This window comes from Hemicordylus capensis, chromosome 1, assembly GCF_027244095.1.
Source record: "Hemicordylus capensis ecotype Gifberg chromosome 1, rHemCap1.1.pri, whole genome shotgun sequence".
Lineage (NCBI taxonomy): Eukaryota > Metazoa > Chordata > Lepidosauria > Squamata > Cordylidae > Hemicordylus > Hemicordylus capensis.
Window position 1 is genome coordinate 323,137,031 of NC_069657.1, and position 24,376 is coordinate 323,161,406.

Below are 24,376 nucleotides of genomic sequence, written 5' to 3' on the forward strand. Positions count from 1 at the left end.
TGCTGATCCCAGCCAGCTCCGTGGCCAGATTGTGCAAAGTATTGCCACATCAGTGGGGTGTCTGAGATTGGCCACAATCTAGAAGGGGGTGTTCCAAGCACAATCATGCATTTTCAGAGTGCTTCTCCTGCCCTCAGCATGGAAAGGGCATTTAAACCAGTTTAAAGGCCCTGGTATGCCATGGCAGTGCTTGCCTTCTTCTGTCGGTGATGGCATTGCTGCACCCCAAGTAGCCCTGTACCCCCAACAAATATGAATCCTCGGGGGGAGGGGTCCAGGTTTTTTAAATTCTGCTTTAATTAAGGGAAAGAAGGGGAACATTGAAACTTCCTAGGAGGAGGTATGCAGATGAGGGATGGCAAAGGATGCTGGGGGGTCTGTCCCACCATAACTTGGGAATCTGTCCTGAGTGGTAACCTTGGCAAAGCAATCTATGCAGACCTTACTGAAATCTGCAATCTGGGAGCATTCTACCAAGCAGGCTCGCCCTCTCATGAGAGGTACAAGGATGTGCCCATATAAGGGCTTTGCCCAACCCACAGACTGTGAGCACACTAGTTGAGCCAGCCCACCCACCCACCAATGCAACCAAGGAGGCCCTGCTTGTGTGGAGCCACCAACTCTCACTGATTAAAAAATAGAAAAGATTATCTGCAACCTTTCCCACCCCAAATCCGTCTGAAGCCTTGCATGCACCCAGAGGACATCTAGATGTTCCATGTGCCATGGCCTGGATATGTGCATGGAGGGGAGGGGGAAGACACTGGGGCAGACCTTTAAACCCATTCAGAACCCAAGGTCACCGTCCAGCATCACACTGTATGCAGATCTGTGGGTGTGGGTAACTGCAGGAGAGAGGAGCTGCTGTTCCATTTGTAGAGGTCCGTCTCCAGTTACTGCCAGTACGTCTGGGGGCGACTCGAAGCCAGCCTTCATTGTAGCTGCTCCTGGTCTATGGAATGCACTCCTGGCACATATCCGTAGTCTGGGCTTGTTGTTGTCCTTCAAGAGAACCCTAAAGACTTACTTGTTTGGCCTGGCCTTCCAAGGTTTTTAAATTGCTTTCAAGTATTTTTAATTGGCTTTAAATGGCTCTGAACTGTGTTAGATTTGTTTTCATATTGTTTTAACTTGTTTGTTTTAAATAGTGTTTGCTGAATTTTACTTGTTGTGCACCGCCCAGTGCCTTTGGATAGGGCAGTATAGAAGTGTAATAAATAGATAGATTAGATTCAATTAAATAAATAATATTTAGAGCCACAATGGCCTGACACTCTTGTGAGGGAAGTGTCCATGGGAGAAGAGGATGCTTTGCAGGCATCATGATCAGGCATCATGACTGAATTTACTCAGCAATTCTCTCCCTTCTCCTCTGATGGTCCTACTCATGAGTTGTGTGGGGGTGTCCCTGTGGCCTTTTGCTCTCATGATTGAGCAGTGCACCCCTGGCTGGGTGGCCAGATCTTTGGAGAAGGATTTCAGCTTACTATTACCGACCCAGTGACCGGCCTTGATCATGAGTGAGCCTAGGGAGCAAGAACCCACCAAAGGGGAAGGGGCCGGGGGCCATTTCCCCAACCTTTCTGTGAAAAGAATAGAACTTGGCTGCTTGGGAATCCCTGCTGGAGCAAAATTTTAAACCTCCCACACACAGCCATTTGCGTGGATGGGGGAGACACTGGGTTCTGGGATGGATGGACCTTTAAACCGGTCCAAAGCTCCCAGGTCTGGTCCAGCATGGCACTGTATGCAGATCTCCCAGCGTAGGAATTCTCGGGAGAGGAGAGCCCTGGTTTCCAGCAATCCCAGGACAGTGGGCTTGCCCTTCGGGGCCACGGTCAAGGGTGCACATGTGCACATGGAGGGGGGCAAGCTAGCAGGGTGCAGGGTTTGACAGCAGCTTTGTGGCAGTCGCCAAGTCTGGGACAGCACTTGCCCAAGTATCCATCCCTGCGGTTTTCTAATGGAGCATCTTAGCTTGGTATCGAGTCCCCTAGAGAAAGGCACTCTCATGAGAGAGCAGTCTGTGGGATAATGTGGTACTTAGCAGCATACAACATGAGTACCACCTTGTGCACCTAGAATACCATTTTGTGTGCATTTGAAATTCATCCTCACAGATGGTTCTCCTCATGAGTAAGCCTAGGGAGTACAAACTGCCAAGGGGAAGGGGCTAGGACCTCTCCTTCAACCTTTCTGTGAAAAAATTGGCTGCCAGAGAATCCCTACTTGAGTCTGCCTTTTATACCCAACCCTGTGTACCCCTCCCCACTGTTATTTGCTCCTCTCCTGGAACTGTGATGAAGTGTCCTCCTTACGTTGCCACTTGGAGTGTTTTTGTTTGTAAACATATATCATTGTCACTTCCTTCTCACAGAGAAAAGCACATAGTGCCTGTCCTGTCATCCCATGTCCTTTCCTTACTGCTTGCCAGGTGGGGGGAAGCAAGGGACAGAGTGGGGAGAGGGAATGCCCCGAGCGACTGTGCAGCTTCACTGGCTGACAAGTCCAGGATGGGGCATGATGGTATCCCTTCTGCCTGGCAACCCCATAGCTGTATAGCTACCCGGAGGGGTGGGGCTGGTTCTCTGAGAGGCTGCCAGCACTGAAGGCTTGGAGCAGCCACGTCCTCAGGCAGGTCTGCCCTGCCACCTCTATGATTGCAGTTTGAAAATTGGTGTGAAACCACAGTTATGGCTACGTCCAGAGCTGAACGTAACTCTTTGGCGGCAAAACCTCAGGTGTCAGTGGCAAACCTTAGAGATAACCAAAGGTTAAATTTGGAGTTCGGTGAGGCAAACCAGAGGTTGCTTTCAGCCCATAACCGCAGTTTCGTGCATTCAGGCTGGAGTTCCAAGCTTGGACACGTTTAACTCCAGTTTGGCATTACTTCTGAACGCAATCCATGTATGTTTACTCAGATCTAAGTTCCACTTTTTAAAAGCCTTTAAAGACATTTTTTCACCCTTGCTTTTTAACTAGACTTGTGAGTTTAAACTGTTTTAAGGTTTTAATGTCTATTTTAATTTGTTTGATGTTGCTGCAAACTGCCCATAGACAGACATTTGGGGTGGTGTACAAATATAATAAAATAAATCACAAAAATGGCATATAATAATATTTTAACTTTAGACCATTGTGGTAAAAAGCTGTCCTTTTTTCTGGGTGTCTTGTCTTCTCACCCTGAAAATGGTCATACTTGAATGTCTGGGGGAAAGTAAAAAAATAACATAGTCTTAAATTCAACATTATATAAAGACAATCTAATATTATTTCAGATTTCCAAATGAAACTTGAATATGTTTTCCTTGTCTTGAATACCTGACTTGAATACATACACACACACACACACACACACACGAACGATACAGAGAGTAATATAACTCTGTTTTAAACTTAGCTGTATAATCATGCATGTAGAAGTTTAAACTATAGTGAAATTAAATATAGACATTAACTGTATGTAAACTGCCTGGAGATGCTCATATCAGGTGGTTTATAAATATAAATAAATAAATAAACTCAATGGGACTTACTCCTATAGGATTGCAACCTTGATGTAAAATGTAGGGAATTCTAATTCTGTGATAAAAGTATACCATAAAGAAAAGGCACAGATTACGAAATTAATGGATTGTGTAATGAGACATATGTGTATGTATGGAAGGATTTCTGTTTTCCTGGAAAACACACGCACCCCTGCCACACACATACACAATTGTCCAAATGGACTGGAGTAGCCTTGACTGGAAAACTGTGCTTCCTAATGAGATTAGTATAGTAGTTTGGGGAAGATGACAGATTATAAGCATATGATTATCATATTGAAAAAGCTTTCTCCATATTAAAAGGCAATTGCTGATTCAGTATATCTTATTCCTACTACTCTAACATAGACATTGTGCTGGTATCTCTGCCGATCTACACAACAGACCAGGGGAATGTGAAGGCAATGCAATTGGCACAATTTACAGGGAAGAACCCCTCCCACCGCTACCCAAATGCTTCCATCTTCAATAATAATAATAATAATAATAATAATAATAATAATAATAATAATTCAATTTCTATACCGCCCTTCCAAAAATGGCTCAGGGCGGTTTACACAGAGAAATAACAAACAAATAATGAACCATTTCCTGCACATTTGGTTTCACATAAAATTGGAGATGATCTAAGACTTAATTCACGCACTCACCTCACTGAGAATTGTCCAGTTGCAAACTATGGAATGTCATGTTGAAGTTTTCCAAAGCTCTCTTAGGATCTTTAAGCTACCTTCAGCACTGTTGTGGCAAAGCAAAATGTTGTCATGGCAGCCCCCAAATGCTGCTGTTTGCATAGTGGGGACCAGTGTTCCCTCTAACAGGGATTCCCAGATATTGTTGACTACAACTCCAAGAATCCCCAGCTGCAATGGTTTTTGCATGGGGATTATGGGAGTTGTAGTCAACAACATCTGGTAATCACTGTTAGAGGGAACACTGGTGTGGACACCTGGTTGTTTCTGACAACCCATAGAAAAGTGACAAGGTACAGACTTCTTGTGTAATTGGCATGGAAGTGGGATGTTGCATATTTGAATGCTCCCATGGGATAATTTTCCTTGCATATGGAAAAATGCAACATCAGTTCCGGGAGCATTCAAATATTAGCTCTTACCTGTGTCATTTTGAAGCAATACATTGTTTCCTGAATGTGTAAAGAGATGCTACAGAAGCGAGGCAGAAAGTGGAGCAGGGTCTGTGTTGTTATCTTTCTGGATTTAATCAGGACTTAAACAATGATCCCCTCTTCTTTTCCTCCCCTGAGGGCAGAGAGAAAGGTGAGTGAGATCTGAGATCCAATCCTGCTGGGTCTCCATTGGAGTTAGCTTCTCTTGCCTATTCTTGCTCCCCACTCCTCATCAGTAGGGGTGATAACCCTAACCTTAGTGCTCAGCACACACCCATCAATAAGGAGTATGGCAAATTATTTTAATAAAATAATTCTTTGTATGATTGACTCCACTGTTAGTTTTCCTTATTCTAAGACTGCCTTTTTGCTTTTAAAAGTCCCTCCTCCCCGCCTCTGTTTTTGGAACACATATCTGGTGAGGGACTATGTTGTAAATCTGTAGATAGTGCCTTTTTGAAAAAATTCCCCTCTACAGCCTTGGAAAGTTGACTAGCATTGCATAGACTTGTGGAAAGGGATTATTAGTATATAGCTAAGCATTACACTTGAAACCCACATTGCTGAGCAAAGATGTATTTAATTTACATCTGAGTCTTCTGACTGCATAAGGCTAGTTATCAATTTAATCTAGCATCTTTTGATGATCCAGCTGCTTTAGAGGAGAGTACAAGGAAACCCTGCCTTAGGCAATTATGGAATAACCCACCCATGGCTAAGCTTCTTCCTAACTCACATTAAGTTAGCTGTTTGCTTGTGCCCTGAAGCTTAAAATGCTTATACACAAGAAAGGTATCTGAAGTTTTGATAGACAGAATGTTAATAGAGGCACCATGTATTTATCAATCTCTTCTTGTCACAATTGTTGTTTTATTCTCATTCCTACAGACATTCCAGCTTCTGTCATGTAGCCACTGTGCATTGGTTTTGTAGTTCCCATCAGCTGAATGCAGCAGTTGGAAACGACTTTTCAGAATACAACAAAAATGTTTTTTCTCACACACATACAGTGCAATCCTAAGCAGTTCCAGAGGGGTAGCTATGTTAGTCTGCTGCAGCAAAAATGACAAGTCTTGTTAAGAAATCTGTAATCCATTCAAGTTCATTCGTAGGTGCCACAAGGCTCTTTGTTATTTTTTAATCCTATGCATGTTTACTCAGAAAAAAATCCATGTTTTCAATGGTGCTTATTCCCAAGTAGCTGTGCACGGGGAATTTCAGCCATAGTGATTGACAGAACCAAACCTACAAAAGTAACAAAAGTATTAAAATCTAATGGTAACATCTTCCCAAGCAATGGGAATTAAAGTAGTGATGCATTTATGGGTACACAGCCATTCTTGACATGCCTCCAACTACACTAGTCACTCCTAGAGATAGGTGGGCAGCTCCCACCTTGCTTCCAATTCTGAATGGATCCATTTAAATCAAACTAATTTGGATTTCTGCTAGACCAGATGTCCAAAATGAATCTAGTTTGAATGTGGATTTCATTTCAGTTGGTGTGATAGAGACCTTTGCACATTCCTGAGAATGTTATCAAGAGAGCAACAGAGCCTGGAGACTTCTTTGCACTTGCTGAGAGCCCTCCTCGCCATCAGAATTGGTGCCAGGTTGGCCCTTAATGCAGCATTTCCTGGGAGCCCTCCTCACTGTGTCCCCTCAACAAGTTGGAGAAAGAGTGGGATGGCACTGAGGGTTCCACAGTCCCAAGAATATTGTTACTATTAATATTCCAAACTAGTTTTTCACGGGCATGACAGGATCACTTGCGTAGCAGGGCTCACAAACTGTGGTCTCTTCCTCAGGAATACACAGCTGTGATTTAAATAAAGATTGCAGGCCAAGGGAACAGCTTAATGAATTCTGAGGATTGTTGAAGTTCAAAATAAAGTTGCTGAAACTTTGGACTAGTGTCCTTAGGTGACAGCAACATCTGTAGGAGGTTCATTAGGAAATCTACTTATTTTGAGCTTGGACCGCATTGTTATATAATATATTAGACAGACAGACAGACATGCTTTACCAGAGGAAAATGAAATTCATTCCTCATTATGAGATTGGTTATCAAAGGTCTCACTAAAGTTCTTTGACTTTCCATGATTAGCTATTATTACTTTCTGATTTATATACCTACTTTGCCCAGAATAAGATTTTAAATTGTGTTTTTAAAATGTATGAATCAACATGCTTTAAAATCCAGATTTTAAAGCCTGTTGTGGTAAAGCACAACATATTTGTGCTTTGCCAAATGTTATGGTAAAGCACAAATATGGTAAATCACATCTGAACACAAAATATGAAAAATCTTACTGTGGCTCTATCTAGACTAGTATGCCATCTTTAATGGTGGCAGTTTCGGATTCTATAAAGGAGTTATATGAAAGCACATAGTGTGAACAGAATATCCTAATTCCTATTCATCTGTTCCAAGTTCAATCACTATACTGTTATTGTAACTTCTAGAAGTCTAGTGATGGTCAAGACTGTATAAAAAAGTCTGTTAGAAAATTAAATTCCAAAAGGTTTGACAATGGGCTGCATTATAATAGCCTTTAAATCAACCATGGATTATTCTAAAACTAGACTTTAAGACTGTGATAGATCCATTAGCTAACATTTCCCACTGCATCTTAAAATAGAAGAGTCTTAGTGCAATCTTCCATAACATGTTCCACCTAGCATTAACTAAGATGAGCAAGTGGAAATGACACTTAGTTCAGCATAAAGCTTACTCACTCCTGGACAATGTGGACTTGTAAGAATACGCCAAGTGTTTGCAGGTTTACAATTGGGCACATGGCATTCATACACATGACTGGGAAGCCTGAAAAATAGGAAGACACTAGTTTGGGGTCTGGGAGGTTGGAAACAGGATGCTTGGGGACTGGTTGACTGGGTGAGATGGGGGTCATGGCACCAAATTAGATTGATTGATTCCAGTTAACAACTTTCCATGTGGTGGAGTGGGGTAAGATGGAATTCAGCTTAATGTGAACCAATACAATTTGAGTGTTGGGGAGGTCACCCATTACTACTTCTCACTAAGCAACAGGACATAATACTTGATACACATTTCCCCTTGTATCTTAGAAACCATAAAGGCCAGAGATACTTGTTTCTTTGAAGTAAAGCTGGCTCTGGTCCAAATGGGCACCAGATGAAATGCCTAGATTTATGTTTGTATATATGTATTACAATTTTATGCCGCCCCATCCAAAGGCTCCAGGCGATGGAAATCTGGAAAATAGCTAGCTATCCAGTTGGAATGGTCTTGGAACTCCAAACCAGATCCAAGTATAATGTTCAAAGGGACAAAACAGGGAGCTGATGCATCAAGAAACACAAAATTATACTTGCCTGAGTTATCTTTTAAGGCACCCTTAGAAAAAAAAAGTAGTATCGACCTATTCACACTTTTGTGAAAATAGGTATATTTAGCACATGTTGAGGCAGTGAAATGGTGGCACTTTGCCCTCAGAGCTAGAAGTCTCACCCCCAAGCTCACCATACCTCCAAGTGATATAGAGGCCCATACTCAGCATATATGTATATACCTAATGCTTTCCCCGCAAAACCAGTATAAATATATGGCTAGTACACACATTGGATTCAACACTTATATGCATCAGATATTACCTGGCTGGGGGCAGAGCAGGCAGGCCTGGGGGCAAGTGTAACCACTGTTCTTTGTGCGACGACGTACACACTTCTTTGAAATTGTAAAGAGGCTCTTAGTTTTGCTTCTAGGTCCCAACAATTAGCGTACCAGCATTATGTAATTAGTATGCACATGCCTGAACCTGAGCCAGGCAAGACAGTGAGCCAAGCTTGAGGTAGAAGCTCTAATTGGAGCCAACAGTGACTAAAGGTCTTTATGGCTTGTGATGACCTGTTTCATTCATGAACTCCTAGGTCAGCCCTCCTCCCAAGAAGGCACCAAGACCAGTTTTGTCCCTCCTCCTGAGGAGACCCATTGGGAGGGAGGCCCCAAGCAACTAGTTTCGGAGCCAGAGCTCTGCCCTGATCTGCAGTAGCCTCTGATCCTGGGGAGCCAGAGGTGATGGAGGGGGCTACAGAAAAAGGACTGGAAGCTGGAACCCCTCCAGGGGGCACTGGGTACTCAGTGCTCTAGGACTCCTCTGGGGGAGTAGCTGTCTCTGGCTGCTCCAGTTCTGATGATTCCGGGAAGCTGTGAGGACCAAGACGAGACGAGGAACCCCTCTTCCTTCAAATTGGTCTTCCCTCAGTCAGCATCTTGGTGAACTCTAACAGCAGCACACCACTTTTGTGAATTAAAAGGAAAATGTGTTGGCCAAATGAAACACATTGGGCCATGAAGATTCAAACAGCAAATAGAGAAAAAGAATGAAAGTAAAAATGACCATATGGCTATGCTATACCCATTGCAACATCACATACATTCATAAGGAATTTAAAAAGACAACATTTAGAGAGCATGTTGGAATTACTAAGTCAAAGGCCTTGGTGGCTGACTTTTCTTTGTAAACACAGACAAAATAACATTATATTGACATAGGGATACCAGTGGCAGATGTTTCACTCACTTTCTGTACATCTCTTGCTTTGAAGCGATTTCACTAATATATTAGAAAAGTAACTGAGAAATTTTGGTTTCTTTCTGGCTTTCCCAGAAACTGTATTTAGGGATATGCTGCTAGAGAAGGATTTAAAAGAGAGCAGTAATCATCACCCACATGGACCCTGTTATATATCATGTCATGGGGTTGTCTCCTCAGTCTTTTTTAGTAGTATTAATCTATTAAGCATCTCATCATTAGTATTGCTAAGGTAGTGTTGCTTTTTTTTGTCCTTTGTGAAGTAGTTTATTATTTAAAAAAAACAGTTTCACTGGCAGAGCAAAAATGCTCTCTCATTGGTTGAGGTGATCATGACATCAGTGCTGCTCAACCTCCTGGCTCAGGGTAGCCTAGAAGCATCAATAAATCCTATCTGTGACTTGTTTTGCACTGATTCCTTAAAATAACTGAAAAATGATTTGTGAAAGGAAGTTCAGGAAGTTTGCCATTGTTGATTCCTGCATGGAAGCAAGTTTGTTTGCTGGCAATGAAGATTACATAGGAATGGAGATGATGAGAGTGAAGACCATAAGGTTAGTATTAGAACTGGTTCTATAATTCAAAGAAATCTCCCCTCCCCAAATCTACCCTCTTACATGGCATGCCAGTATAGGGGGAAGATATTTTTGACCCTCCCCCTTTATTTTAAAGGAAGGGGAGCAGCTATGTGAAGATAAGGTGGGGAGAGCAGTGCTTGTTTCCTGCTTTTTGTTTTGGTCTTTCACCTCACTAACAGCTGAGAATAATTTCTTATCTGTGAGAATCTCTTGAAAATAAAGGGCAACCATTATTGCACTTGAATGATTTAACATGTCTCTGAGGTAAATGGGGAAAAAGGCTCATTCACATACCCCTTGGCCAAAGGCAGCTCTACAAGGGGCAAGGGGGGTTGTGATCTACTTATTAGACTTCTGAAACAGGAATTGGGGTGGGGAGGGGGAGCAAACTACAAACAAACTGACAGAGATTCAGACTTGATCTGATAGTGGCAAGATCTGCATGGCTAAACCTGAATATTCCACAATACCCTTTGGACTCACATAATTAGAAACTGATATCACACATTTCTACATATTTTTCCCCCTTTAAGGTCTTCTGTCCAGAGTTTATTACTAATGTTCTCTTCATATTGTAATTTTGTAGTTGAAACCTTTCTTTAATCTGTCATATCTGCACATCTCTGTTTAACAGATGAATGATAGGCAAAGACTTGTAGGTGTAGCTTCTCTGAGAATCTGGAGATGGAAATTAATCATTTGAATTTATGGCTGTTGTGCAGCTGAAGTACAGGCCAGATATCAACAGGTACTGCTTCCATCCTCATGGTAGGTAAATTTGTAGCTGTTAGATGCCTGCCTGCCATGCCGCGGTTAATGGTCCTGCACGCTCTGGCCCTGGTACAAGGAACTCAGCAGCCCTTTCTGCTTATGAGCTACAAAGTTGGAGGATTGTAAAAGCCAGATAGGAGTTCTGGAGCCTAGCAGTTCTGAGGCAACAGGAAGGGCCACTGTCAAACAGAAGCAGCAACACTACCACTATTAAGCAGTTGAGGTCTACATGATATAGGGCAACAGGCCCAATCTACCTCAGAGTTAGGGCAACAGGCCCAATCTACCTATCACTGAAGTGTAACAATGATTGTCCTTTATTTTCAAGAGATTTTACCACTACTGAAAGAAATTATTCTCTGCTGTTAGGGTAAAAGGCAAAAATAGCAGGAAACAGGCACTGAAACAGGCACTCCTATGTACAATTGCCCCCTGTTTGTAAAAAGGGCCAGGGGAAAGAAAAATAAAATAAATACAATATATTATTGGAGGATAATCAACATGTTATAGTTTTTGAACTAACACTGAAATGGTCCTGACACACACACACAATAGGGATTTCTCACTGAACTTTTCTCTTGGTTGTTTTTGGTCAGATTACTGTTGGAAACTTCACTCCCCATACTTGGAATGACTAGGACTTAAAGAAAAAGAGCAGCAATGATGAGACAGGAGAGCGAACATGGCTGCTGCTTGTTTGGGTGGGGGCATGGTCAAATAGGCATTTCAAGCCTTGATTTCAGCGTCATGTGAGCAGATTTCAGCAAAAAGCAAAACAAAACCAGGTGACTGGTAATCACTTTTTGTGAGAACCGAACAATATTTTCTAGGAAGCATCAGTGTCAATCAAGCTATTTGAAATCGTTGCCAATAGTATATTGCACAGTAAGTCTTATAGGTCTTCCTCAATAGGCAGATTCAGTGGTGGCTCAAGAAATAGCATGCCTAGGTGGGGAGCCAATTGCACTTCCTCCTCTCAGTTACTCACCCTCCTCCACCTCCTCATCTTTATCAGCCTTCTTTCCTTAAGGAAAGTAAGTTTATAAGATCAACAGGCATTCAGTGTGTGTGTCCGTGTATGTGTCTCACCTTCTCCTTGGATAGCTTGGGAATCCTAAAATTGTGTTCCTGTTTTCCAGATATAATTTGAAAAGGCTTGTTCCTATATGAGGAGTTTATTTTTTATTAAAACCGCATCACCTCGCTTCATGGAAGAGCTGCCTCCAGCCTGATATGGGGATTCCCTGAATGTCCTTTAATTCTCTATAATGTCTTTTAAGGCATCCACAAATAAAAATTATCTCCTGGAAGTAGAGATTGAGGCTGTTGAGACTTGGCAGATTCAGACTGCCAAGCCAGGGCATTTTCCAGATTAGACTCTGTTCAGCAGTAAAATGCTTCAGCTTGGCAGGATCGTTTTGAAAACGTAAATAGCTTGTGCAGCCCTCCTACAATGGGAAAATACAGCTATTTATTTGCGACACACATGAAACGTTGTAGGACTAAAACGGAAGGATAAAATCTGAAAGAAGGAATCAGAAATGTGAACGGCATCTTGCTGACAGCGCAGGGACTGTGGTATCGAAACAGAGGCAGTACAAAAGCACACTTAATTGAAAGTAATGACACTGTTGTAGCATGTAATCTGGAAAACGACCTAGAGGAGAAGGCCTTAAACAAATTTAAGGTTGACTCAGCCTTCCATCCTTCCGAGGTCGGTAAAATGAGTACCCAGAATGTTGGGGGGGCAATATGCTAAATCATTGTAAACCGCTTAGAGTGCTCTGGCTATAGAGCAGTATATAAATGTAAGTGCTGTTGCTATTGCTAAATAGTTCCTGGGAGAAACAAGTTGAGGGAGAGAAGTCACCCAGAGGAGGTAGCAGCCTCCAGGATCTATTTCTTCTGCCCCAGCAGGAGAACTGGCAGCAGCCCTAATGAGGCCTCAGCGCAGCAAAGCTGTGAGCACAAAGTTCAGCCTCTACCACGGGGCAGTGCCACCATTGCGCGGTGGGGGGTAGGTTCAAGGAGCCGTGTGGCTCCGGTTTTGAAAAGCTTCAGCCAGCACTGGGCTCCCAGCCTGGCCTGGAATGCATCTCTCTGCTTTTGCATGCAGGGAGAGGCACTACCGGCCGCGCTGCAAATGTGGCACTGGCCAAAGTTGACTTGCAAATGGAGTGCGTGGCCCCATTTGCTAATGTGGCCATGCCCCCTGCGTCTGATGTCTGACACATGTACATCTGTCAGATGCTGGGGTTGTGGCTTGGGTGGCAGGGACCACCGACAGCGGGCTGAATAAGCGCCGCTGGTGCCCTTGCTCCACCACTGCTCTACTATCCCTGACTCAGATGATTTCATGATGGAGAGAGCAAGGCTGAGGAGGTCTGTAAATGTTTTGTTGCTGATAGCAACAGGCAGGGGTAGGTGGGGTGGGGAGACCTTCTGAAAATTAACTGCTAAATTGGTCTTCCACTTTCATGCCTCCTCAAAGGCAATGCTAAACCTAGATAGACAAGATATCCCCCTAACCCAAGCACAGGTCACAGTAGTCTTCAGGTTTCTGAAACAAGCCTGTATTGTGAATACAAAATCATTTTTAAAGACATATGTGTCCAGAGGTGCAAGATGTTTAAAAATGAGTTTTGAAAACATCCCTGGTAAATTCCTCTTTGTTGTTTTTGCAACAATTTCCATTTCTAAAATGTAAACAGAATGTAATGCAGGCTTCCAAATGCATATCTTACATATTTTGAAGGGTAAACAGCTGTTTACCTATGGTATAAAAATTACAGAGATATACAGCATAAGTTTGATGTCTCTTGTATACATTACTGGTTGTGTATCAAATATTTAATACACAGTATTCTTTGGGATTTGTTAGCATCTCCTTTAAAACTTGCCTGCGGCAGTTACAAGATGGAATGCAAAAAGTGGTTTTGATTATCGTTTTGGATTGTCACCTTGACAGTTTGGGCTCGGTTTTATAGGCAGAAAGAAAGAACACACATACATTTATGCTTCCCCCACCATTTTGTATCCTTTTCCCTACAGACAGTGCTCTACAAAACTGACTCAGGAGCCAAATAGACATGAAAGGAGTACCAAGTGGAGTTATTTGAGGCGAACCTGTTTCATTATTATTGGGAGGCAGAAATATTAAAGTGACTGGCTGTTATCTCAGAACTGTGTCTGCTAGAGAAAAGCAAGTAAAACATGGTGGTCACCTTGCCAGGCACGGAAAGAATAAAGGGAGTTTTAACACCATTCAGAATGAATAGGAATTTTTGATCCCTTCCCCAGGAAGCCCACGGTGACACCCAAAAATATGTCCCTGAGGCTTGTGCAGCACTGGCTTCCTGGGGAGGGGGTGGGCATCACAAATTGCCCTTTCCCCACTACACTGGTGCAGTTAGCTGGGAGGTTTTGTTAGGTTGCTCTCTCATTGCACCAGGGCGTCCCTGATCTGTAGATCAGCCAATGTCTGTACACTTGCTTATGTTTACTTTTTTTAAAAAAATCATTTACAAGCTGAATCTAGCCATGTTCAGGAGTTATTCAAACATTGTTTTATTTTTAAAAATCATTTGCCTGATTAATTGGGTGTATCTTTCTGGTTGATCAAAAGGATTTTGATTAAACATTGCATTCCTAATGCCACTGTTTCTTCTACTGAAATCAATGGGACCTACAGATACTTTGACTGGATTGTGCTCTTTGCATTTTCCTTTTAACTTCATTCCTACTTATCTGAAATATCTTAGCTTCTGAATTCTTTGCAGCTGACACCCATGCATCATAATAACTCAGGAACATTATCATGCGTCTTTACATTGATTCCGCATATAGCTTCACCCTAGAATCCACATGCTTTTGTGAAGCATACTTTTGATATATATAAGTCCTTTTATTACAGCAGTGCCAGCTCCTTCTGCTTTCGTTAAATGTCTGTCTGCATTTCCATTCTAAACATTATTTTCAGGGGATTTATTTCCTAGACATTTTAAGTCACATTCCTCTGTATTTGCCACAGAAATTTGTAACATAAAGCATGTCTTTTTTTGTTTAAACTCCCCCCCTTCCCAACCTTCAATCTGAACTAGCATAGCCACATAAAACCATATTATGGCATTCACAGAAAATGGGTCCACCAACCCACCCCTCTGGAGGTTGTGGACTTATGGATTCATCTAGGCCCCGTAGGACAAAAACTTGTATAATGAATAATAAAGAAGAATATTAATTACTCTTCAAAAGGATGCAGTTCAGTTTTAAAACATCATTTGGTTGTGTTAACAGTTTGTTCTTAATTACGTATGCTTTGTATGAATGCAACAGGACCACTACAAACATTGTTGAATTCAATAGGATTTACATCCTAGTAAGTATGCTTAGATTGCATCTTTAATTTTCAATAGTATGGTTTACAAAAATTGAAATTATTGAGCTGATAGGGATAATTTAGAATAAAAAGGATATGTAAAGTGGTCAAATAATAGAAACACCTTTACAAATAGATATCTTAGTACTCCACAGCAGCTTTTAAAAAAAGTATTAAAACAAAAAGATTGATAATATTAGTAACCCATGACATAGCTCAATGGCTTAATGTAACCCCTCAAGGACGACTTCCACATCCCAAGTTGATGCAGGTTAAATTGTGCTTCTAGGCTAGTATAATTTTGACTGATGCTATCTGTATCACAATATCTAGGTCTTCATTTCTAGTGTAACCAGTGCTGCAGTGATGATATGTCTATTAATTTTAATCCATTTCTACCCTGTATTATCATATCATTTAACCAAAGTCTTGGAACTACAGTTCTCTGCTGGGGTTGGGGGTTACAAAACTACAATTTCCAGGATACTTTATATTATAGAACATTACAGTTATATATGCCTTTAGTATGATATCTTAAGTGCCCAGTTTAATAGTTTTTATATTGGCTCTATGGGAAATCTGCCTTGGAAGCTACCATTGGAACATCAACAAAACATATGAGGAGCTATTAAGATTTATAAATGGGTAGTTCTGATATTTAATTCTCATAAATAAATAAATAAATAAATAAGTAAATAATCACAGGGTTAATGTGATCATGAAAAATCCACCTTAAGTGGAGGGGAAATCTTGAGAGCAGACTTTTGGAGTCCTCCTACTATACTTTTGGAAGCAGTACCAACACCACTTGTAATTTATTTTGAATTACAATTGTTACTGTTCTTAAAACAAACTGTCATTCTGTAAATAGAGGCTGTCTGTATCATGCCACAAATTAAAAAGCCAATCCACCCGACCACAAACCCAGGTGGAGTGAAGCAGTGCTGTAGGTAGGGACGGGGTAGTAGCTACAGGGCTGAATGAAGAGAAAGGAAGGTTTTAACTGAATTTTAATATGAAGGAAATGTTGCATTTGCACCATATGATAATTGTTGGATACCTGTGAATAGAGTTTACTTTATGGTCTAGAAGCCCACCCCTTGGACCTTTCTTTGCTTTTTAGTTTCAGTTGTGCTCTCTACCCAGTCAGCAATAAAGTAGCGTGTTTGCTGTGTTGTTTTTGGTTAATCAGTTCCTTGATCCAGGCCAGATTTTGAATGGTGCTTTAGTTACTTTTATTCCTGTCCTAGAGTAAAGGTGGGACTAACAAATAGTCGTGGTGCGCATGGAACCAGCGCCTGCTGGTTTGAAGCCTGGGCTGGGGGGAATAACTTTAAGGACTGGGGAGGGTGCACTTACACCCCACCCACCGCTTTCCCCTGCCAGTGCTCTCTTTAAAAATGGTCAGTCAGGGCTGCCATGTTGCCTCCTCGTACCGGAAGTGACCAGAAAAACCCGGCTTTCACAAGACCTTTGAACCAGCTTCGAAGCAGCTCTACTGCCGGTCTTTCAAACCTGTTCAGAGGCCTATAAAAGGGCCTCCAAACAGATTCATTCACATCCCTAACAAACAGGCAGCAGTAAGAGAACTGAAAGCAGATTGCACTTGCTTCTCTGTAAATGATATCTATTTCAATAAACCATTAATATTCCTAATTGTACTCCACTGCCTTGTCCTTGCATGCCACAACTCTTTCCTCTGGATTCTGTACTGGTGACAAGAATGGCTAAGACCCCTTCCATAAACCAACCAACCAACCAACAAAACTCCCTTCTCAAAAACAGAAAGCAACACAGAGAGGAAAAGGCCTACAAAACACAGAAAGGGCAAAAGGAACGCAAGGGACAGAAACCAAGGCACACCATTCTTCTAACCAGATATTTCTGTCTCTTCCTCACTTGGAATTCTGGATTTCCTTCATAGAGATAACATATTGTGTACAAAGGCTTTTGTAGTAGTCCGATTGTGCAGGGCATCCTGGAGAGACCCCCAGGGCCAGGAGGCTTGTTTCAGTCTCCCAGCGGGGGTCTCCTTGTGTGTTGCTGTGGCGTGGAGCTGCGCCGCGGCAATTCATGATCTAAAAGATGGGGTTAGCAGAGCACTCACTCCACTAACCTCGGCTAAGGGGTGGGGAAATTAGGAGGGTTTGCTGCCGGGAGTCGCGCTGCTCCTGTGGTAGCAGAAGATCAGCAAAAAGTGGGCTAGGCTCCCTTAGCCTGCTTTTTGCTGATCATGAGAATCTCCTCAAAGACTGGTTCTTCTTCCAGTTTTATGAGCTTCTGCCTTTGTTGTTATCAATATGCTTCCTGCTTTACCTGAATTTGCTATTCATGATTCCCACTCAGCATTGGGACCTACATGGGACCACTGGCTTGAAAGAATAGAAAATCTGTTTCTTGTGATAAAGGAAAATTAGTTGGCCCACCACCAAGTGGGCAGTGCTGTTACATTTCGCAGGCAGTGAAGTTCATCAGATTTTCAAAACATTACCTAATACTGGAAATGGTGATGATTATGAAAAGGCAAAGCTTGCACTCACCAAGTATTTTAAGCCTGGCAAAGGCTTTGAGCAATATATCTTCCGGCAAGCACATCAAAAGGAAGGAGAAAGAACTGGTGCATATAGCACCCGTTTTCATCACCTTGCACAGTCCTGTGAGTTCACACAAACACAGACAATGAGAAAAGGGCACAGATAATACAAGGATATTCCTCAGCCAAGCTTTGGAGACAAATTCTGTGTGAACCCCAGATGACACTTCTTGAGCAAATGAAGTGTCTGAACAACATGCCAAACTGACTGAGCAAGGCAGCTATGCCCCATGAATGGAAACTATACAACAGCTTCAGAGACACCCCAGTTGCAAACAGCCAACACTTTCTCAAGCTACCCATCCATCGTCAACCATGCAGTATGTGCTTGAGCAGACAGCCCAATGAATTTGCTTCAACTGTGGCAGATCTTATCACCACGAGGGTGTTTGCCCTGCCAGGGGCACAACTTGCCATGCTGTGGGGAAAAGAATAACTATGCAGGAGTCTGCAGGTCCTCATAGATTACCTTGTGTCCTTGCCAGCAGGGTCATGAGCAGGTACGTGCTCTTTAGGCTGATCTTCCTAAGGAAGATAACTCACACATCTATATTGACTGTTCTCCAGTGCCAACTACTTCTGACCATAAGGGTCTGCCTCATCGCTGTGTTTTCAAAGGACACAAACTTTGTGTTTTAATTGATACAGGTACATCTGCAAATGTGATGGCCCAGTGTGACTATAATGCACTTTGTCAGACGCTGCTGCTGCATGAAAATGTGCAACTTATGCCATAAAAATGTACAACCTATGCAACTTCAACTCTGTTGCCTCTGTGTGGCATGTTCCAAGCACAATTTACCTTCCAGGACACAGCTGTTATACGGCCCATGTATGTTGCACCTAGTGGTGATACCTTGATCACCTATAACACAGCCAGTGCCTTGGGACTCATCCCAATGCTCTGGACTATAGTCCCTGATCTACTTCCTTTAAACCTCCACCAGTATGAGCACATGCTTCAAGGCATCAGAAAGTTGAAAAGGAAACAAGTAAAACCTAAAATTGATGAAACAGTTCCATCAGTTGCACTGCCACACAGACATATTTAGTAGGGATGTGCCCAAAACATTTCGGAGGCCATTATGAAGGCCTCCGAAACATTTTGGCACTGGGGGTGTTTCGGCACCGGCAGGGTTAGTTAGTTAGTTATTTTATTTATTGTTAAATTTGTATACCACCTTTCATTAAAACAATCCCAAGGCAGTTCACACAAAAATTAAAAACAAGATTATAAAGATGACACCATTAAAATATTAAGCTAAAATAAAACAAATTTGACTAAAAAGGTTTAAAATACAAGCGTAAGAACTGTACAAAATACAAAGAAGCAGCAGTAGAGACAATCATATAAAAGTCTGGGTAAAACGCCAAGATTTAACACACTTTCCAAAAACTGTGATGGAGACCGAGGAGTGAATAGCCACCGGGGGGGGCGGGAATACAAGAGTCTGGGGGCAGCAACAGAGAAGGCCCTGTCCCGTGTGCATGACAGCCGAGCCTCTCTCATTGTCAGCACCTGGAGCAGAGCCTCCTCGTCAAACGGGGAGCAACCCTTGGGAGCAGGCGGTCCCTCAGGTATCCTGGGCCTAAACTGTTAAGGTCTTTAAAGGTCAAAACCAGCACCTTGAATTGGACCCAGAGACAAACTGGTAGCCAGTGCAGCTCTTTCAAAATGGGTGTGATGTGATTTCAATGGGCAGCTCCAGATAAAATCTTAGCTGCCACATTTTGCACTAGCTGCAGTTTCCAAATATTCTTCAAGGGCAGCACTATGTAGAGCACGTTACAGTAATCCAACCGTGACATGACTAAGGTATGGGTAACTGTGGCCAGATCTGCCTTCTCGAGAAAGGGACACAGCAGGTACACTAGCCAAAGCTGTACAAAGGTACCCCTGGTTACTGCCTCCACCTGAGCTTCCAAAAGCAGAGCTGGGTCCATTAATACCCCCATTGGCTTCCAACAGGGTATAGTACAACTTGACAGTAGTGCTGTTGGGAGGTGATGCCAGCCCCTCCTTACTATTGTAGAATTCCAACATTCTGTCAGACTGTCCGCTGCCTTCTCCTCCCCTCCCCTCCCCTCCCCCCCTCTCCTTACCTGTAACTGGGTGTAGCAGGGGACAGGCTGCCACACTCCCTTTTCACTCCAGAGGGTACACTTAACCAGTCTGCTGACTGAGGCTTGATTTTAAAGAAACTCCCTGCCCCCACTTTTCTTGCCTTTCATGTGCCTCACTGGCCTGGGTAATTCCAGAAGCAGATGGGATGCTTAGGTACCTAGTAGGATACCTTTTCTTTTAGGCCTCTTTTTATTTTAGGTTCCGCAGTGGCCATGAATAGGGTCCTAGAAGAATAGCAATGGAAATGCTTTGAGAATGTGGTTGGATAGGGTGGCAAGAATGATAATGAAGCCTTGCTCCTTCACTTAACCCCCTTGCACAAAACATTGTACCAATTAAAAATAATAATATCTTCAGGAACTTCAGTTACAATTATATTAAACCAATATTGATTATTTAAATGTATTTTCCTCTGTGGGAAGATTTAGTATCAGCAACACAATCCTATTAAAATAAATTCTTATTTTTTAATTATACCCATGCTGGTAGATGATGTAATTTCCTGTGGGAATTCAGTTGAGAAACTAAGCATTGACATTTCAGTTTGTTACTCTTTAGCTGAACCTTTCGAATGTCCCAGTCCTAAACAAGATGTACTGAAGTTAATTTCATAGAAGTAAATGGGCCACACTTCATATAATGGCCAACATCCAGACTAAGGAAGTCCTTATGCAGCAAATGAGCAGCACATGTTTTAGAGGGAGAGTGATTTTTGTTGATCTCCCCTTCACTCTGAAGCTGACTGTGATTCCCAAAAACATGTCCCTGAGGGTTATGTGTTTACTGCACTAGAGCTTCTGTAGTCTGGCTGTGGCTAATCTAGGATCAAGACATAAGTTTATACATTCCATCAATTTGTAAGTTGTTTCTGAGTGTTCACATGGGAATGTATTCTGTGATACCTATAACAAAAACTCTGGGTGCAGCCTGTACCCCATATCAACTCTGTTTTCCTCAGAAATTGACTTGTATTCCTGGGGCAGCAGCAAGTCTGACATGTGAGTAAGATGTCACATAGGGTGCCAACCACCTGCATGGGTTGCTAACCCATGCGGTACTGGGTTCTGTTGTTTCTCAGATTTTTGAGTGTAGATTCTCTGGAAGCATATGATAGTGGATTCATGGCTTGTCATTGAAAATCTCATTTGCTACCCAAGAATCTACACTAAGAAACAGAAACTTCTATACGTAGAAGTTGTTGAGTCCGTTTTCCAAATTCTATGATATCTGACCCAACTGGATGTCAAAGTTTATTATTGATACTGAATTCCATTTGTATGAAAAATTTCAGCCACACTATTCACGCTTCTCTGATATGGGAAGGTGCAGAAACCCTGTGAGAAATTTCACTTGTCTTATAGAAACTTATTTGGCTTCCCTTGAAAATCCTCAGATGTTTTGCTTTAGAAGGAACTCTAAACTTTCCTTTGAATTTCATTTTGTGTGAATTGTTGGTGCAAATCCTACTGAGAAGTAGAAATGTGGAAATCAGGAAGACACTTCCATTTTCTGTTCTTATTTCTCTGTCATATCCTCATGCAGAAAGTTGTGGATGTGGTACAAGAAATTCCCACTTTGCAACACACCAGCATCTTCGTGTTGTTCTGCTATTTTTATGTGGATTGCATGAAATTACACCTAGACTGATAAAAGCTTGAGTTGCCTGCATGAGGACAGAGTGCATCTTTCTGATCTTGGGCTGAAGACAGAATGCTGGCACCATAAGCAGTGATAGCAGCAGTGAAAGCATTACAGCTCATTGTGCTCATGATGAGTTCTGTTGTGAATCAATCTGGATTTTAACAGGCTTCACATTGCTACTTTCGCCTTCAGCTTTTTTGGCAGAAACTTGCAAAAGATTTGATGTAGCATTCTGTGTTCACTACCCTGCATATTCATTTATTTCCTCTGCTAAAATTGGTGTTGAAGGCAACTTATTGCTTTTACAGGTATCCATTCTGCCTGCCCCCCACCCCCCAAACTGCCTTTTTACATTTTTTTTCAAGCTGCACCACTGTTCTTCAGTGAAGACGAACTTTCAAGTAGAATTGTGTTTGCACATGTGAGGTGGGAGTTGAGTGGGGCGGGGTGGGGGAGAAAAATAAAGAATTCAAAATATAGATTTGTAATATGTGTGTTTCAAATACCTGTATCTTCCCACTATCTTTATTTTTGTTTTATGGGTGATATAGTAAGATATTGTTAGGAGCACTTAGCTGTAAGTGTGGAGGTTTTTTTCCTTACATAAATGTCTGAAATCTTCTATTTCTGAAATGTTACAGCTCTAAACATGAATCCTGCATGAAGTTCACAGCTCTAAATATGAAGCAGAATGTGTACCTCCATTAATTGTGTATTTAATATATTTTCTCTTCCTAAATATAACACACAGAGAAATGCACACACAAGCAGGATATGTGAGCATGATTGCTTATCTCTATTATTACATTTATCTTCACTTGTGAGAAGAGATATAATAATTCACTTGTGGCTACGACACTTGTGAATTATCCCTCTTCACAAGAGGAGATATATGTCATAAGAGAGATCAGTTTCTATGTGTTCTTTTCCAGCATACAGGGGATTTATTACAGGGCTATTGGTATTTATCTTGATGAGATACAGATTACTTCCTCATGGGGAATGAGGGGATCCTGTTTTGTGCAGATAAATTCCATGTTGTTAGTACAACTTGGAAATGTCCTGTGTTGTATGTTTTCTTTTAAAAATTGATTCTTGATTTTAAATCCACACATAACCTTCTTGATAGTGCTCCAGAGCCCCTTGGATTCTGAGATGGACAATAGCCATAGGCACCCACACTACACAGCACTGTTGCAAAACAGATGCTGGGAATGCCATGAATATACATTCAGTGTTATACATTCAGATGTATAGATCAGGTGGTATATAAATATGCTAAAGAAATAAAATAAGATATTTTAGAGGCATGATCAACATGTACATTGTATGCTGATGTTTCAGGGGCATTCTTGATGGGCAGTTGAGGTTCTTGCCTCTGCATTTGTATGACATACTGCACACCTTGATTATTACGGTTGTTTCGATAGTTCCTGCCAGGGAGCTTCTGCAGCAGAAACAAAGGACAAAGTGGGTGTGAATATGGGTGAAGCAAGTCTAGATAGAGGTTGTGGCCACTGACAGTTTCTGGGCTTCATTTGCTTAACTAGGCACTGATGCTATTTTTGTCATGTTGCTTCTTCTTCTTCTTCTTCTTCTTTTTTGCATACATTTTATAGTACAGATAGCTAGACATATTATCTGATAGCTCATGTATTGATGCTCTTGATTTTATCAATTTGCTTTCTCATTATTTCTATTGTGTTGAACCAAGAGATACCAATAGTCTAATGTAATAACAGAGACAAGAGCAGGAGAGCTAATTAATTTGCATACAAAAATATTCAGCCGCGCAGAAACCTCTGTAGCAGGGCGCAAGTGAAAAGGGATAAAGCATAATATTTTGCTCTTAAGAGTTGGTAGGTGCATTTCTGTGGATTTTTAATCTAGCAGAAAGAGTCTGGGCTAAAGTACAGGGAAAACAAGTAAAAAAAATCCTATTATAGATTCTTTAGGTATCAGCATTGCATAATGCTGTAATGTATCATGTTTCACTGTGGCACTTTTCCCCATTTGTCACTTTGCGTCACATTGCTATATCTCAAAAATCACAACGTTGCCTCCTTTTTTTCTCTTTAGGAAGGCAAATGGACACAAGAGATCTGGCATTGAAAACAAGGATATTTCAAAGATCAGGGACTCTGAATAAGAAGAAATGTAAATTTTATATTTCAAGGATCTGCTATCCTGGAGATGATAACAATTATCTAAATTGATCTCCCAGACATATATATTCAGAAGTATAAAGCATTTGGTTTCATTTTGAATCTCTTCTTCTTAATGGGGGAAAAACCCAAACAACAATTTTTAAAGCTATATGTAGTAGAAATATTTTTCCTTCATCTCTGATAAGAGTTCTAATTGTCTTTATTTAACATTGCCATTTCTTTCTTTAGAATAGTACTCAACCACATTTGTTTACAACCCTAATGATACTTACTCTGGGGGGAAATGCATTTATTTCACTGGGATTTATTAACGACTAAATCTGCCTACATTTATAAGTACATATAAGTACTCTACTTGGAAACAAATTCCATTCAGGTGAATGGGGTTCACTTCAAGGTACTAGTACTTAGGACTGAGGTGTTGGTGACTTGTGAGACTGCAGGGCTTGTCCATGGAGAACCCCGCTGTTATGGCTATGCACAGTGCTCCTAGAAAAGAGGCTCTGCACAAGACTGGCCCTATTATTATTTTTTCAGAAATTTATATGCCTTTTTTTTAAAAAAGTGCTCAAAGTAGTTTACATAGAAAAAGAAATAAGATATATTCCCTGTCCCAAAAGGCTCACACTATAACGAGAAAACCTAGGATAAATAGTGTCCTGAGTGAGGAATGCCTTGGCACCTTTTCCCTCTGGTTAGCTTATTAGTATTTTATTATATTTATTAAATTTGTAGACCACCACAAACTTCCATCTCTGGGCAGTTTACAACAACATCAAACAGATTAAAAATGACAATCTTGAAAAAAATTTAAAACCACAGTCCAGTTAAAATGTATGGGTGAAAAAAAATAAGTTTAGAGACTTTT

At 41.5% G+C, this 24,376-nt stretch overlaps 2 long non-coding RNA genes across 3 annotated transcripts in view; one reads left to right on the plus strand and one right to left on the minus strand.

Moving 5' to 3' along the window:
* Positions 1-3,105: 3,105 nt before the first annotated feature.
* Positions 3,106-24,376, minus strand: part of LOC128341281 (uncharacterized) — a 43,946-nt gene continuing 22,675 nt past the window's right edge. The window contains exons 2-6 of one of the 2 annotated variants that reach the window (XR_008314313.1): positions 19,678-19,923; positions 17,522-17,635; positions 4,663-4,807; positions 4,199-4,286; positions 3,106-3,207 (exon numbers count right to left, since the gene is read on the minus strand). This is a non-coding gene — a long non-coding RNA (uncharacterized LOC128341281). The remainder of the gene's footprint in view (positions 3,208-4,198; positions 4,287-4,662; positions 4,808-17,521; positions 17,636-19,677; positions 19,924-24,376) is intronic. The other variant, XR_008314312.1, reaches the window with a different exon arrangement.
* Positions 9,625-23,607, plus strand: LOC128341282 (uncharacterized). Its single transcript, XR_008314314.1, has 2 exons — positions 9,625-9,808; positions 23,420-23,607. It is a non-coding gene; the product is annotated as an uncharacterized LOC128341282 (long non-coding RNA).